Source organism: Eutrigla gurnardus (genome assembly GCF_963514095.1).
Source record: "Eutrigla gurnardus genome assembly, chromosome: 7".
NCBI lineage: Eukaryota > Metazoa > Chordata > Actinopteri > Perciformes > Triglidae > Eutrigla > Eutrigla gurnardus.
Window position 1 is genome coordinate 27,399,617 of NC_139921.1, and position 11,355 is coordinate 27,410,971.

At 39.9% G+C, this 11,355-nt stretch overlaps 1 gene segment (V, D, J or C); it reads left to right on the top strand.

Moving 5' to 3' along the window:
• The first annotated feature begins 6,822 nt into the window (after positions 1 to 6,822).
• LOC311015450 (T cell receptor beta constant 2-like) lies at positions 6,823 to 8,473 on the top strand. The segment is given in 4 exons: positions 6,823 to 7,057; positions 7,535 to 7,885; positions 7,963 to 7,989; positions 8,078 to 8,473.
• Positions 8,474 to 11,355: the final 2,882 nt, after the last annotated feature.

The window sequence follows — 11,355 nt, forward strand, 5'->3', positions numbered from 1 at the left end:
AGATTCAGGTAAAATCCTAAAAGTCCCAAACAACCTAAAGAAATGCTCAGCCACTCACAGAAACAAATAAAATCCAACCCCAATACCATCTGTAGATGATAAAAGAAGACCTGTTGACGTGAGGTTTAACCGTTAGCCTTTAGCCGATGACTCACCATAAAACAAACTTAACAGACTCCTAATGTCATCTACATTTCATCTCTGTGAGCAAAAACAGCACCAAGATATCAAACACAAGATAGGTGAGCAAACGCAGCTAGCCAGCAAGCTCTTCCGTAGGCTTCCCCGATGACAGCTTCATAAGCCTTTCCCATCCGAATGTCATAACCGTTAGCTTCGAAACGTTGCTAGCTTAGCCACACGTAGCTAGCCTAGCCACACTTAGCCAACTTAGCCAAACGTAGCTAGCTTAGCCAAACTTCAAGCCAAAACATTGACTCACAATCTACATATTAGCAGCAAATTCTTACCTCGTTGAAGTTGAGTTGTGACTCCGAGGATAGTAAACGTTTCTGAAGGATTCCCAAGTAGCCAAGAAGCAAGACAGTTAGAGGAAAGTCTTTTTCGATTTGACTAATTACTCTGTCAAAAAATAGACTCCATTCGCAGGTTGTAGCACGGCAAAAAACGTAAATCCTCACCATGGCCGTGAATCAAGCAGCAGCAATTATTTTGGGCAGGTGTAAATACGCGTTTTAATTAGTCATTTATGTGTCACAAAGTTTGCTTGCGCGTCAGTTTTCAAACGGTTAAATGGGAGCGCGCGGATCGCTGTCAGTTTAAAAAGCCCGCCCAATTTATCAATCAAACTTTATTTGTATAGCGCGTTTCATACAAGCAATGCTGCCTTCGGGTAGCATCGGAATTATGGTAAATACGAGATGTAGAAACATTCTCCTAATTCCGACATCACAAGTGGGACGTAGCATCTTCCGACTATACGTGAAGGCAGCATTAATTGCAATGTCTATGAAGAGAAACATGCTGGAGGTAGTGTACACAAGGCCTACATCTTTCTTTCTTTCTTAAAGAAATTAAATAATACAATTACAAATTAGTAATACATTCATTTAAACTGTTTACATAATCACTCTTGCAACAGTTTGCAGTCAGCCATTTATGTTGAGATTAATTTAAGCCTTAAATCCACTACACCAATCAAATCCAATCCATCATCCATTCATTTGTGAATTTGTTTTGTTTTTTTACAAGATCTGCTGCGAGCAGAGGAAGAGGAGGTGTGGTGTGTGGAGATTGGAGAAGATAGTCATCTCTCATTTGATCTATGCATTTGTCAGACCGGAGTGAATGCTCCTCCTCTCATACCAGATTCCAGTAGGCCAATATGCCATAGAGAAATATTCAACACTGTTGGTTGATTCATTTAAGGATGACTCCAGCTTTATATACAATTGTATTTTTACTGCTTGTTTCTGCAAGTAAGTTCAATATATTATATATTGCCTGCTCATTTTACTGTTTGGGTCTTATTGTAACATTTTTTTATTATAATTTTTTTTAATCATGCGTGTCGATGTTATTTCAAGATCAATTCCTAAAAATCACATTTCTTGAATGGAACCTTTACAGCTCCAACGACATGAATTGGCTTTCTTCTTGCAGGAAAAGTGGCGAGCGTTAACTTTGTACAGTCCTCTCCTCAAGTTGTGAAGGAAGGGACAGAGGAGCTCAGGATTAACTGCAGCCATGATGACAGCAACCTAAATAGGATGCTGTGGTACCAACACAGAGAGAATGGCCGGTCTATGATCCTCATCGGGTACAACGTCCTCCAGGGCGACCCGAAGTACGAGGAACAATTCAACGACTCCAGGCTCCAGATAAAAAGAGAAGACACACTGAGAGGGTCTCTGATCATTCACCCCGTAGAGTCATCAGACTCTGCTGTGTATTTCTGCGCTGCAAGCACACAGTGATGTGGTTTAATACCGATGCTTCACTAAAAACCTGCCTCCACTTATAACAGCTGCAGCTCAGGGGCTTATTTGAAAAGGCGGGAAATATGATGCTGTTTATTGGGGCATGAATCACTTTGCTAATCGATTGGGACCTTAAATGATGTGATGAAGTAGCTGAACATCTGCTAATGTTTATGTATATCCTGCAGAAATACACATATTTTGATAGCATTGATTCATTTGTCGCCTTCTTTCTTGTTTTACAGATTCCTCGTTCACCAGCCTCCCTCTGCCACTGCTCAGTCTGCACATGTTCAAATATTCACTGTCATCTTGCTCACACTGCAGATATGGAACCAGTGACATGTTACATAATACATAATATAAAAGACAACTTTCTAATGAAGGTTTGAGAACTCTTCTCGGTAAGTCATGATGTTCCTGCATCACCACAACAACCCTGATTGATGCAGATATGAGAGCAGGTGTCAGCGTGGTAAAGATTACTCGTCACATTCATGCAGCATTATTGTCCGACACACTTTCTCTCACCTTTGTTTCAGGGTTTTAGTTTGTTATTTTATTTCACTGTAATTCTGCGTGCAGCCTGACAAGATGAAAGGATACTAAGTTAAAGAAGTTACCGTACACTGACCTCTACAGGGGCCATGTGGGATTACAATTAAATAATGAAATAATTTAACTCCAGTCAAGATATGTCAAAGGGAAGCCAAATCAAGTAATTTGAGGAATAATAGTGAGGAAATAGGCCGAATAAGCTGCAATTTAACATATAAGTTACAACTGTGACATAACATTGTAAAAATGCTTATAATACTTCAATATCTACTTAAATAAGTAGATATGAAACAACATCAAAATGCTGTATTTTGGATACAAGTATTTTGAAGATATTTTGGTTAAATACTAATTTTTAATACATTTTAAATACAAAAAAACGTACAGTGTAACACCTCAACAAAAATATTTTTGTATTTTAATACTTTTTAAGTTCAATATATTTATTTTATACAGACTGTCCTCCTCGAGAAAACGACCACATAGGTCGTGTGTCAAGCACCGAATTACGACCATATGTTACGTTTCAAAATAGCGCGCCCTCTAGCGGTCAAGTAAATATCGACACTCCGGTGTCTCAGACGATCGCCCCCCCCCCCCCCCACACGTCGACCTAAACCTACCCCGATTCCACGACATCTTCCCCCCACCCCCTCCCCACCCCCTCCCCCCCCCTACCCCCACCCCACCCCCCCGCGCTACCCCCCCAACGACAACTGTGGTCGTATGAGTTGGAGGACTTGTTGATTTTATAGGAACAGATATGTAAACATAAAATATTAATTGAATATCATAGCATTTATGTGTAGTGGTAGAATGTAACACGTGATTGCAGATTCACATAATAAATACAAAATAAAATCAACAAATAAATGATGTATTATTATAGATTGAGCTCATCAAGCAGTTACGTTTCGCCCCACTTTTACCAGTTGCAACACTAAAGTGATGCTTTCATATTGATGCATCAAATAAGTATTATCCAATAATATAAAATAAATATAAATATATAAAAATAAAACATTAGATACTGACATAAGATACCGAGTACATTTACTTTTGGAGCCTTGTGAACATTTTGAATGCAGGACTTTTACTTTTTTATGTTGGAATCATTTGCAAGTGGCATTTTACACCTTGACCTTTTTAAAGACTTATCTTGAAGAACAATATAAGGATCACCGTCAGCATCAGTCACATCTGTCAGTAAGTGTGTCTCCTCAGTTCACTGATACCTGAGCGGATGAAGAGGTGTGACCAGCAGTGATGTCACTGCCTCTCAGCAGCTACGAACAAAGACCAGTTTCCCGTTTCCTTCCCACCGTTCTTGCTTCTTTTCTTAGCTGTCACAGAAATAGCAGCAGTCAGGTTGGAGCGCGTTCAGCCGCCAGTCAGCCGACCTGCACAGCTGCTCTCTCAGGCAGGCGGAGATGGAGGCTGAGATATGGAGAAGCTGGGTGGGGGAGGGAGAGAGGAGACAACGAGAGAGACTTCAGGTTTTTGTGTGATGCTTTTTCATCGTGGGGACAGGGGGGGCACGGTGATACATTCCTATAGAGCCGCTGTACAAAAACCTCCTCCCATTAACACCCATTGTGTAGACGGCTACAGGCTACCTGAGACACTTGGGAGAGCAGAAAAATACAAATCTGAAGGTGCAAGATGTCGGGCCAAACTGGCACTAGAAAGGCAACATAAATAGTAAATAAATGGCTGAAAACCAGAAAGTTTTAAATCAGATGTGGAGCACTGGGATGCTGCTTTTATTCATCTTGACAAAAACAACACATTTGGCCCATCATGAAGCTCATCCCGCACGTTTAAACCTTCTTCATCCTCCGGATTATTACACTGGCTCTCAACATGCTGCTCATGGAAAGTTTTGAGCCTTTTTGGTAGAGGAGACATTCAGTGTGACACTGGATCTGAAGCCTTCTTTGGGAAAGGAACCAAACTCACTGTTTTGGGTAAGTAGCGTCTCTCACTGCTTCGCTTCAATGCAGCTAACGTACAGTATTGGAAATGTTGGGATGAAAGTGAAGGACAAAACTGTGGTAATATTGAGCTGAAGTGAAAACACTGTGACCAACACTGATCCTGCTTACTTTGGCCAAGGAACCAAACTGACGGTTTTAGGTAAATATCTCAGTTATCACTGTGTTTTGATGAATGTCACATTGATTTAGAGTCTCGGTACAAACAGAAGTGATCATTCTGGGATTTTGAGAGTTTCATGCTCAGTATTTCTGCACTGTGACAACACAAACGAGGCTTACTTTGGAGAAGGAACCAAACTGACTGTTTTGGGTAAGTCAACTTGAACATAAGCTCCGTTATTAGATTGATGCAGAAGGAAACTTAATGTGCTTTATAGTTTAAGTTCACCTCCGTGCTTTTTGTTATCAAGCTTAAGCTCTGTGCCAATTCCGAAGCCTATTTCGGCCAGGGAACTAAACTGACTGTTCTCGGTAAGTAAGATCTCAAATGTTCTTCTGATTAATTCACCTGTAAGAGAAGTCAAATGTGAACAAGCAGTTTGGATTTTACAAGTTTAATGTCACACAAAAACCCTCAACAACCGGACTGCAGTGTAGTAATGTTGTTGTTTGAACTAAAAGAAAAGTGACAATAATACACAACACTTAAAAGTAACTAAAGGAGCAAAGTAAAAGCAGCATCTCGTCTGTTTTGAGCACCGATCAAGTTCACTGTGACTCTGGTAATGAAGCTTTCTTCGGTGGAGGAACAAAGTTAACGGTTTTAGGTAAGACATGGTTGTAATTAGTGTGTTATTATTTAAATGTGCAGCATTTAAGTCTAGTTTAGGTTCTTAAGCTTAAACGCTGCGTCAGTTTTAAGCCTTTTTGTGTTCTTAGTACGTTAATATACAGGCTGGTTATTGGAAGGGAAAATATTATTGCAAAAAAAACAGGCTGTTGTCTTTGGCTTCAAAGAAAAGTTGTGTTTGCTATAAAACTAAAAAGTAAGGAAGTAAAGTAAAAGCAAAGTTTTGATCACTGACAAAGTTCACTGTGACTCTGATGGTCGTGAAGCTTTCTTTGGCGGAGGAACAAAGTTAACCGTTTTAGGTAAGAAATATACATTTCATGTACAGTCATGATAAATCTATGGCAAGAATTCAGATAAAATCATTGTAATTCGAGTCATTCTTAAACAGCTTTCTGCTCAGAGCATTTTGTCCTCAAGCTTGAACACTGTGTCAGTTCGAAGCTTATTTCGGCCAGGGAACAAAACTCACTGTTCTTGGTAAGTAAGACGTCAACATGAATTCTCCTGTTAGAGAAGTAGAACATATAAAAAGGTTGGTCACTGAGAGAAACCGTTGTATTGCATAGATCATGTAAAAACACATGTAGTGTAGTGTAAATCATCATGGTGGGCTGTTTTAATCACTGACAAAGCTCACTGTGACTCTGGTGGTACTGGAGAGGCTTTCTTTGGTGGAGGAACAAAGTTAACGGTTTTAGGTAAGAAAATCATCCAAATCAGTGTTTCTTTGACAAATGTACAGCGTTTAAGTCTAGTTCAGGTTCTGCTTAGAGCTTTTTGTTCTAAGTGTCAGAGTAAAAGCAGCATCTCGGTGGTTTTGAGCACCGATGGAGTTCACTGTGACTCTGGTAGTAATGAAGCTTTCTTCGGCGGAGGAACAAAGTTAACGGTTTTAGGTAAGAAATCAAAACAAATCTACAAATTGTTGCTGTGGCTGCAGTCACATCCAGTGTCAGTAACTTTTGTGAAGTTACATTTAGTACAGAACTAAAGTAAGAGCAGCATCATGGGCTGTTATAATAGTCTTATAGTAGCTAATAGTTTTAGGAAATCATCATGTATGATTTTGTTGAGATGCTTTTAACACTTTTTAAAGACTCTCAAAGGATCAACTGACTCCAGAACACCACCGTTGTAAAGACTAGATTAAATGAAATAAACATCATGAGCATGAGCAGCTGTTTAAATGGTCTCAGATAGAATAGAGAGAGGAGGAAGTGTTTTAGTAGCAGTTGAACGTCTCTGTGCTCATACAACGAGGCTTTCTTTGGAGCTGGAACTAAACTCACCGTTCTAGGTAAGAAAACATCTATATACTTGCTGAGTAGGAGGAGGAAAGAAATCTACAGTATTAAACACACATTTTAGAGTATTCTCTACTTTAAAAAGTACAAAAAAATAGAGGTTATGGTGGTAAAAGCTGCAGCTCTACGGCCAGATGACTCCTCTCAGTTCTTATCAGCTCTGTGAACCACTGTGAGTTCACAGGAGGTTTACTTTGGAGCTGGAACTAAACTCACCGTTCTAGGTAAGAATCACAAAAACTCACAAACTCATGTTCTAGAGGATGGAACGGCAAACATAACAACCAACTTGCTTTAATTGACCTTAAATGAGAAGCTTAGTTAAACTAATTTGGTGAGAGTGTATCGAAGGTTTTGCTTCCTGAAAAAAAGTGCAGAAAGCTTGAGCAGTTTTTATGAAGCCTGGTTTCAGTGTGAACTACGAGCCTGCTTACTTTGGCAGCGGCACCAGACTGACTGTGTTGGGTAAGAAAACAACAAAAATATCAATCAATCGGAGCATTGTTGAGTTAAGTTGAGTGTCTTGTTTGCTTAAAATGGTCAAAAACTGTAAATGAAAATGTCCAATTTGTGATAATGGAGAAAAAAGGCTGGTTTTAGTCAAAGTACCAGATTTAATGCATTGTTTTCAAGCTGTAAAAATGTATTTCATAGAATATAAAAGTTTTTAAAAACAGATGGTTGTTTTTGTCCCATCTAAACGGGAATGAAATGTCTATTTAAATGTCAGTCATGAGTCTGTGAGTGGGATCCATGTGATAAAGTGATGCTGTTAAATAAAATAGCTTGTGCTCCAACAATCATGCTGCTGATTTTGGGGCTTGTTCTTGGTTGGATCCCCGTGATAACTTCATGATGGTGTTGTGTTTGGTGTTGATGCTCAGTGTGAAGCTGTAGATCTCCAGGCAGCTTTCATTCACGTGTGTTTGTTTGTCCTTGCAGAAGCAGGAGTTCCGATCACCCCACCAACAGTGACAGTGCTTCCACCTTCACCAAAGGAGTGCCAGGAAGACAGAAATGCGAGGAAGAAGACCATCGTTTGTGTGGCCACTGGGTTCTACCCAGACCATGTCCATGTATTCTGGGACATCCACGGGAACAATGTCACCGACGGTGTGGCAACGGACAACGCTGCCCTGCGGAAGAACGGCACAAAGTATTACAAGATCACCAGCAGGCTGAGGGTCGATGCCAAAGACTGGTCCACACCCGACAACATATTCACCTGCACCGTCAGCTTCTTCAACGGGACGCATACTGAATATTATTCTAAATCAATTCAAGGAGAACAAGGTAGGTTTCATTCAAATGAAAAAGACCTAAATGTGTTCTTTTTGATCCTCATCTGCTCCATTTTCTTATTCTTCTAGCAACGTCAGGGAAAGTCATGACAAGAGGTAAATATACTTAATGAGCTGAAACCAGAGTGCTCAGGATGTTTCCTCTTTGTGTCACTTATGTGAATGTGTTGAACTTTCTCTGCAGAGAAATATTTGAGAACCATACAGAGTGCCAAACTCACCTACGGCATTTTCATCGCCAAGAGCAGCATCTACGGTGTCTTTGTAGCGTTCTTGGTGTGGAAGCTTCAGGTTCGTTACCACTTCTACGTCTCTTCACGTACTTATTCTGTGTTTCACATTAAAAAGATGTCCCTTTTCTGTCTGTTGCAGAGTTCAGCTGGAAAGCAGAACAACTGAGAGCAGCCGAGGCCAGAAATAATCACTCAAATGGAGGAGATGGATAGTGTTGGCGTCTGTAAATAAAAAGCATTCTGCTGCTCTTTGTGTTTTCTTGTTGAAACATGTTAATTCTTTGGCGTCACTTGTTTGCTTGCTTTTTACTCAATTCAAAATAAAAACAGATTTCAGAGGAACTCAATCAATCGTGTGCTTTCACGTCTCTACTCCAGAATGTCTCCAGATAGTAAAACTTTATTGATATTTAAACGGGTACGGGTTCACCTGCATATCAGACGCTGCTCATATAATAACGGCTGATTTAAATGAGAAAGAACTAGATATCTCATGTGAACATCTCTTTCCACAGACGCTGTGAGGTAATTTTAGTGGCTCGTTGTTTCTGAGAAAGCTATTTTCTTCACCTACGTATAAATGTTGAAATGTCTCAGCTCAGAAAAAAACTTCACAAGCAGATCGCATCAGTTTTTCCAGAAGAGCAAAGTGAGAAGTTTCAGTGACATTTGACTTGATTCCATTTCATTTGACTTTACTAAAGAGGGTTTATTTGAATCATATCTAGTTGTGTTTTTTTTTTAATTTGCACAATTGAGAGAAGCTTATTCTCTTCATGAATAAAGAAGACATAACTTTAGTATCATCTTGTACGAGTAGTAAGTAAGTTAGTGAGTCGACCACACAACAACAGGAAGTAAATGTTCTCGTGGGTGTACAGAAAGAGGTCAAAGCTGTTGTTGGTGAGGGAGACGAACCGAAGTCTGAAACCCTGCAGAGGAGAGGATGTGGTCTGAGAGCAGCCTGCAGATCCTTCTCAGTGCTGAGAAATGACGAAGGTGCAACCTTCCTCTTCACCGCAACCTCCGACTCACAGAGCAGCTGCATCTTTGCACCAACCCCCCCATGTATGTGTCACCTGAGGCTACAGTCATCCGCTGCAGAATATGCAGAATGCATATACAATGTGTTATTCAACGTGGAATTCAATAAGAGATGTAAGATCAATTTTGTGGCTTCCATCTAAACCGTTGACCATTAAACTGATCAGCAAGGACCCCAGTGGGACACAAACTGACTACTACTTGAAAAAAAACATGTTTGTGTTTGAAGTCACATAAACAGGAAACAATGTGTGCGACACCCAACAGAAACAGACATCTGCCAGCTGAATCCTACACACAACTTGATCAAGATGTGTGTAGGATTCATACAGTAATTCAATCCAAAACTAGAACAAATATGACAGTTTTTTCTGTCATATTTATTTTTTTATTTTAACTCTGTGTTATTTAGATTTTCTGTATTCATTTGATAGTAAATGTTTTACTATCAAATGAATACAGAAAATCTAAATAACCACATATCCACATATAGCAATGGTGTAGATTTACAGGATTTATATGCAAAATTATTTTTAGAAACCTGAAAGATCCACCATTGTGATTCTCTTGGTCTACAGAAACCCTCTATCTCGACTCAGTTATATAAATAATAGGTAGTCTATTACCTTTACTGCTCTCTACTGGTGACTGGTGAAATCACAACATAGCAATTGCATGGCTGGATGTGGAACCGGAAAAGTTTTGATAATTTTCCTCCACTAATTCAACTAGTTCAAACTCAGTTTGTCAGACTCAGCTCTTCACTGTGATTTCATCCACAGTGTTAGTATTTTGGGGTGTATTTACACGTTTGTGTGATGCATGAAGTTATTTTTCATCATGATGCCAAAGACATGACCGATACTCACCTTGGACTCTGAGCTGCTGCTGAGTGGAGGTTGCACACGTGGAGACATCAGCGCCTGCAGCCTTCAGCTGGCCGGCTATCAGGGTGCCATGTGCTGGATAAACCTGCAGTACAGCAGACACACAATGAGAGCTAAAATACAAATCAACCTACAAAGTACAACCTTAATTTCAACTATTATGCCTTTGAATAACAGTCGGATAAGAGCAGAATAGGAATTTTATTCAATTCTCCTTTTGAATTACAAGCTGCTCCTTGTCTCGCAGTTTTTCTATTTTTAATATTTCTTTAAACTGACAGCACGGGCAAACGGTTAATTATTTACATTCGTACTGCAAACTCTGCTCTGTTTGCATCGAGAAAACATTGAGTTGAATGTTAAACTGTCAGCAAGTGATTATCTTATGAAAATTAGAAATGTTTCAAAGTTATTGTTAGAACTGTAATGGTATCATTAAGTACTCATATTGGCATTCAGTATTGGTACTGAATTTGAAGTACTGAAATTGAAGTACTTGTACTGAAAAAAAGTGGTCTCTTTCATGGATGTTTCTGTAACAGGTGGCCCTCACTTGAATAACCAAAACAAAAACTTGAATTTCACTTACTCACTTAAGGAGGCTACGTGCTTGATGAAGCCCAGAAGATTTAAAACCGGAAAATAGCTGTAAAAAGGCAAAAACGCTAGGCAGAGGTACACCCACGTATAACACGCTTTGGTTTGGTCCATTTCAGATTTGTTAGTCTCTGATTTAACATGGGGGCCAATGGAGCCGTAGGTGAGACTACTCACTTTCAAGCAGCTATGGCCAAATGTGTAAGTGTTTTTGGTTTGCATAGTTACAGGTCTGTGACCGGCACAAGATTATCTATTTCCACCAAAGAATGATGTATGTAGAGTCAAAATTGTGGCATCGGCAGCAAGCTAGAAATATATATATATATATATATATATTTTACACCTGCAGTGCACTCTAGCGATGACGTCATCCACTCTAGCTGTGAAGGTTCCTGTGCAATACACAGCCATTTGTGTGGGACATGAAAGTCAAGCGTGGGACATGAAAAGAAAAAGAAAAACCCAGCTTTGAAACGCATTGTGTTTGATTTGGATGATGACGTTGCTCCAAAGCTTCCTAAACGGTTGCAACAGGAGGTTCCAGTGCTACCAAAAAAAAGGAATAGGAAGAAGAGGAGTGACCCGGCCCGGATCCCCCGTCTGGAGCCAGGCCCAGAAGGAGGGCCCGTCAGCGAGCGCCTGACCGAAAGAACTACCGGTAGATCGTGAATACAAGTGGCCGAAATGAGTTTCCACAG